Source organism: Zea mays, chromosome 7, assembly GCF_902167145.1.
Source record: "Zea mays cultivar B73 chromosome 7, Zm-B73-REFERENCE-NAM-5.0, whole genome shotgun sequence".
Classification (NCBI taxonomy): domain Eukaryota; kingdom Viridiplantae; phylum Streptophyta; class Magnoliopsida; order Poales; family Poaceae; genus Zea; species Zea mays.
Window position 1 is genome coordinate 162,667,879 of NC_050102.1, and position 6,732 is coordinate 162,674,610.

Here is a 6,732-nt window from a genome sequence, read left to right on the forward strand (position 1 = left end):
GGTATGATTTCAAATTAGTTAACACAACCTCATGAGCCATTTCTAACATGATATGTGAATCCATAAATTTATTATGAGAGCATACTAACATATCATGTTTTTCTTGTAAAGCTATATTTTCAATGTTTAGCTTTTCTACCGTGTTCTTGAGCATAGCATTTTTATTTTCTAATTGAGCAATATATGATGAATGATTAATAGCTTTAATTTGCTCAATTGAAATGTCTTCATACCTTTGGACCAAATCATCATGAGAGCACTTTAGCTTCTCATGCTCTTTGGTCAACTTCTCCAAGCCTTTGATTTTTTCGATGAGGATATCTTCTTGCTTATGAAGCATTTCCTTTTGTTCTTCCGCCCTTTTCATGAGTTTGAGCAAGCTCATCCGGTTCTTCTTACTTAGTTGAGCGAAGAATTTTTGAAGATCATCCTCATCTTCACTATCACTTTCATGCTCCTCCTCATCCTCACTTTCGCTTTCACTGTCACTCTCATTAGCAACAAAGCACATATGAGAAGTGGATTTGAAAGACGAACCTTGTGAAGAGGTGGATTCGTCGTTTGGTCTCCATCGATCATTTTCTTCTTCTTCAATAATGTTCTTCGCCTCATCTTCCTTCATTTTGAGGAACATCCTTTCGGCGATTCTCATGGCAAGGTCTATTGCCCTAGGATCAACATCTGCACCAAAAGATGAAGTCGAGGCAACCTCAACTTTTTCAAGCTTAGAAGCACTTTCGTTTCTTAGTCCCCCCGACATGATCTTTCCTCACGCGGTTAAGCGTTAGAACGAGGATTAGGCTCTGATACCAATTGAAAGTTGCCTAGAGGGGGGGTGAATAGGCAAGTTAAAACTTTTTCAACAAAAACTAGAAGCAAACTGGGTAAAACTGAATTGATCTCGAAATTCACCCAGTTAACTTTGGAAATGAGATGTTCTAAATGATCCACAGGGTTCAAAGTAGTAGATCTGAGAAGAGCACTTCTCAAAATCCACACACCAAAAAGATATAAACAATCTTCCACGGAATGGTGAGAGAACGAAGAACATGAACAAACACAATGAGCAAGAACACAAGAGACACAAGATTTATCCCGAGGTTCGGTCACACCACAAAAGGTGCCCTACTTCCTCGTTGAGGCGCCCACAAAGAGCCGGGTCTCTTTCAACCCTAATCCTCCCTTTGCCGACCACAAAGGTCAAGCCCACACAATAATCTTTGCTCAAACGAGCGGGTAATACAAACTTTCTTGTGGTCTTCCACAAGATTTGGAGACTCACAAGAGACACCTAGTCGTCTAGGAGCTAGAAGCTCCAAGAGTAATGAATCCACAAAGAACTCGATGTAGTACCAAAGCTCGAATGAAGAAGAAGAGCAAGAGAGATTTAGAGATGAAGCACAAAACCGCAGCTCTCAAGCTCACTCAAAGATTTCTCTCCAAAGATTTGAAATGGGAGAGGCAAGAGATGTGTGTGAGAGAGAGGGAGGTGTTTCTTGGGTTAGAAATGGAGTTCAAATCGTGCTCACTGCTATGGGGTGAGAGGTAGGAGTGAGTATATATAGTTGGAGCTCAAAACTAGCCGTTGGGCCGATTTTTCTGTTTGAGGGCGGTTGAGCCTCCCCCCAGGGCGGTTGAACCTCCCCTGGCAGGCCTGGCAGCCTGTCTGCCAGTCTGACTGGCAGACTGACGCGCAGACTGACCGCAGACTGGTCAAAGTTGACCAAAACCGGTTGAACCGCCCAGGGGGGGCGGTTGAACCGCCCCTGACAGCTCCTGGCGATCTGTTTGCCAGTCTGACTGGCAGACTGCAGATCAGAGGTCAGAGGGGTCAGAGACCAGCTGAACTGCCCCTCAGGACCAGTTCAACTGGTCTTGACCAGTGAGTTTAGGAGAGAAAACCCCAGCTCAACTGCCCGGAGGCAAGTTCAGCTGGTGTATGGTCAAAGAGGTTCACAGCTGAAGTTGAGTTCAGCTGAGGTTGAGAAAGCTCAACTCAGCTGAAGTCTAGCTCAGCTGAAAAGCTCAGCTGCAGCTGAAGAAGCTCAACTCAGCTGAAGTTCGGCTCAGCTGCAGCTGAAGAAGCTCAACTCAGCTGAAGTTCAGCTCAGCTGCAGCTGAAGAAGCTCAACTCAGCTGAAGTCAAGTTCAGCTGGAAAGCTCAGCTGCAGTTGAAGAAGTTCAGCTGCTTTTCAGCAAGAACACTCTAGGTTTCTCAACCCTAACCACGGTCAACCATAGAACGTTAAAGAGATTTTTGCTTTTCAAAAATAGCTTTTGAATAGAGAGGTTTGAGCTTTGGCAAACACCAACCTTCTTTTTGGATCCCCCTTTATAGTACGACGATTCCTATACTCAAGTTAAATAAAATATAATGAAGTAAACTCCTTGAGTCATTGGTGTCTCATGTGTGATTTCTCCATGGCGTTGCTTCATAAGGATCACAAACATCTCTGTCTCACCTTTTGAAGCAAACATAAATCAAACCCTGTGACTTGTACCATATCACCATGTATGAGTTCAAAACATGGCTTCAAGTCACCTTGCTGATGCATCAACATGTTATAACTCTTCATAGCTGATTAGTTCATCGACTTAGTGCAAGTACTCTCTTCTTCACCTTAGCCATGGTACCTCGGTCTACAAGCCGTTGCTTGGCCTTCACCTTCGCTTAGTTCCTCGAAGCCCTTTCCTTGCTATCTTCACCCTATCAAGCCATTCTTGAGTCACATCATATTGAGCATCCATTGAGAGAATCATTTCTTCAATATTGTGAACCTTGCTTGAATGTCTTCTAGATATAACCGTTAAGATCAATCAAGCTCTTGTTTGATTCTCATAGAAGCATATATGGACTGATAGTAATATGGTCAAGCCAATTCACGATTCCTCATATCTTATTCACTTTGTCTTGACCAATCCTCTTAATCACTTCATCCTCTGTTCTGATCATATGTATGTAGGAATTTCTCAGGTCTTGTCCATATATATTCAAACCAATACAGAGACCATATTATATCCATTTGCATTGTCTCATTGGTTATTTGACCTCGTGTTGAACCTTTGTTCACTGATCATTATACACTATTCAAGTATGTTCATCATACTGAATTTCCTGTTCAACACTTAGCAAACTCGTTAGACCTTTAAATGTGTTGTTATCCAAATCACCAAAACTCACAAAAGGGATGAATGCACTTTCAGGCATGTACTTAGGGCTCTAGCTCCTCTATGCTAGACACGTTAGCACATTGCTACACCCCCATTGTACACCTGGACCCTCTCCTTACGCCTATAAAAGGAAGGTCCAGGGCTCTCGTACGAGAAGGTTGGCTGCGCGGGGGAACGAGCCGGCGCATAAGGCTCTCTCCCACGCGGACGCTTGTAACCCCCTACTGCAAGCGCACCCGACCTGGGCGCAGGGCAACACGAAGGCCGCGAGTTTCCCCTTTTGCCTGTTTCTTCCCCCCTTCGTGCTCCATCTCACGCCGACCCATCTGGGCTGGGGCACGCGGCGATAATTCACTCGTCGGTCCAGGGACCCCCCGGGTCGAAACGCCGACAGTTGGCGCGCCAGGTAGGGGCCTGCTGCGTGTTGACGAACAGCTTCCCGTCAAGCTCCAGATGGGTAGTCTCCAGCAACCTCTCCAACCCGGGACGATTCTCTGTTTCGGGAGTCTTGAGTTCATGTCCCTCGACGGTAGCTACGATATGATACTCCTTCCTCCGCCGCGAGACAGCGACAATGGCGGTCGTCAGCCCGCCCGACGGCGGCGGAATCAACGACGTCTTCCCCACGTGGCGGAAGAACAACATTCGGGTTTGTCCCGTCACCTCCCCCACTGACGGATGAGGAGGCGGGGCAACCATGGCCAAGCAGGAGGCAGCACCTCGTCGACTGTCGAGCAAGTCGACGACGCCGGCGCCCCAGCGGGGGACGCATCGGGCGTCGACCTCGCGTCTGAGACGAAGACGAGCGTCGTTTCCCCGCAACGCGCCGACTCCAAGCAGACGGACGACACTAGCACGCTCGCGAAGGACTTGCTGGGCGTCGCCCTCGTACCTGAGACAACGGTGCAGTCCACCCCTGACGCGACTTCGTCACCGCCCGTCGACCAGGAGGTACCGACCGATTCCCATCTCGTGCCTTTTGGATTCAGCCTCGACCCACCAAGCGACTCTGCTTCGGTGGAAGCCTTCATAGAGGCATGCACCAACCCTCCGGGGTATCATATGCGGCCGCCCTGGGACAGACTGACGACCGTCTCAACCTACGGACCCTCGGGTTCCGAGGAAGATGACAAGCCCGACTTTTGTTGGGATTTCTCCGGGCTCGGTAACCCTAGTGCCATGCGGGACTTCATGACCGCATGCGACTACTGCCTCTCCGATTGTTCTGATGGTAGCCGCATCTTCGGCGACGAGGACTGCGGCCCAAGTCATGAATGTTTCCATGTCGATCTAGGGGGTCCCGACGAAGACAACCATCTTGGTATACCGGAGAACGGCGATCCCCCTAGGCATGTGCCTCGCGTTGACATCCTTCAGGAGCTAGCTGTGGTCCCAGTCCCTGCGGGGGGTCAGGACGCACAGCTCGAGCAAATCCACGAGATGCAGGCCAGGCTCGACGAGGGAGCAGGAACACTTGAGCAGTTCCGACGAAACATCGGACAGGAATGGGCAGACCAAGCGCCGGCCGGAGAAGCACGTCATCTACCCCAGGGCATCCAGCACCGCATTACCGACGATGTCAAGGCAAGGCCGCCACCGGCTTCGAGTAGGGTCGGCCAGAACCTGGCTGCAGCAGCAATACTACTCCGCGCGATGCCGGAACCATCGACCACCGAAGGACGGCGTATCCAGGGAGAGCTCAAGAATCTCCTGCAGGATGTCGCGGTCCGACGGGCCGAAAGCTCTGCCTCCCGAAGGCAGGGGTACCCCTCGGAGCATCACGCCGTGACTTCCCTATTTATGCGGGAAGCCTCGGTCCACACCGGGCGCACGCGCAACACGACGCCTGCGGCCTCGGGTCGCCTCGGCAACGAGCACCACCACCGCAACCGTTGAGCCTATCTCGACGAGAGGGTACGCCGAGGCTACCACCCAGGCGTGGGGGACGCTACGACAGCGGGGAGGATCGGAGTCCCTCGCCCGAACCACCCGGTCCGCAGGATTTCAGCCAGGCCATACGACGGGCGTCGTTCCCGACCCGGTTCAGAACCCCGACTACCATCACAAAGTACTCGAGGGAGACGAGGCCGGAACTGTGACTCGTGGACTACCGGCGGGCCTGCCGGCTGGGTGGAACGGACGATGACAACCTCATCAGCCGCAACCTCCCCCTGTTCCTCTCCGACACCGCTCGAGCCTGGCTGGAGCATCTGCCTCTAGGGCAGATCTCCAACTGGGACGACCTGGTCCAAGCCTTCGCCGTCAACTTTCAGGGCACGTACGTGCGCCCTGGGAACTCCTGGGATCTCCGAAGCTGCCGCTAGCAGCCGAGAGAGTCTCTCCGGGACTACATCGGGCGATTCTCAAAGTAGCGCACCGCGCTACCCAACGTCACCGACTCGGATGTCATCGGCGCGTTCCTCGCCGGCACCACCTGCCGCGACCTGGTGAGCAAGCTGGGTCGCAAGACCCCCACCAGGGCGAGCGAGCTGATGGACATCGCCACCAAGTTCGCCTCTAGCCAGGAGGCGGTTGAGGCCATCTTCCGGAAGGACAAGCAGCCCCAGGGCCGCCAGCTAGAAGATGTCCCCGAGGCGTCCACTCAGCGTGGCGCCAGGAAGAAGGGCAAGAAGAAGTCACAAGCGAAACGCGACACCGCCGACGCGAACCTTGTCGCCGCCGCTGAGTACAAGAACCCTCGGAAACCTCCCGGAGGAGCCAATCCCTTCGACAAGATGCTCAAGGAGTCGTGCCCCTATCATCAGGGGCCCGTCAAGCACACCCTTGAGGAGTGCGTCATGCTTCGACGCCACTTTCACAAGGCCGGGCCACCTGCGGAAGGTGGCAGGGCCCACAACAATGACAAGGAGAATCACAAGGCAGAGGAGTTCCCCGAGGTCCACGACTGCTTCATGATTTACGGTGGGCCAGTGGCGAACGCCTCGGCTCGGCACCGCAAGCAAGAGCGTCGGGAGGTCTGCTCGGTAAGGTGGCGGCGCCAGTCTACCTAGACTGGTCCGACAAGCCCATCACCTTCGACCAGGGCGACCACCCCGACCGCGTGTCGAGCCCGGGGAAGTATCTGCTCGTTGTCGACCCCATCATTGGCAACGTCAGGCTCACCAAGGTCCTCATGGACGGAGGCAGCAGCCTCAACATCATCTATGCCGAGACCCTCGGGCTCCTGCGGATCGATCTGTCCTTGATCCGGGCAGGCGCGGCGCCTTTTCACGGGATCGTCCCCGGAAAACGCGTACAACCCCTCGGACAACTCGATCTTCCCGTCTGCTTCGGGACTCCCTCCAACTTCCGAAGGGAAACCCTCACGTTCGAGGTGGTCGGGTTCCGAGGAACCTACCACACAGTACTAGGGAGGCCATGCTACGCCAAGTTCATGGCCGTCCCCAACTACACCTACCTCAAGCTCAAGATGTCGGGCCCCAACGGGGTCATCACCGTCGGCCCCACGTACCGACACACGTATGAATGCGACGTGGAGTGCGTGGAGTACGCCGAGGCCCTCGCTGAATCCGAGGCCCTCATTGCCGACCTGGAGAGCCT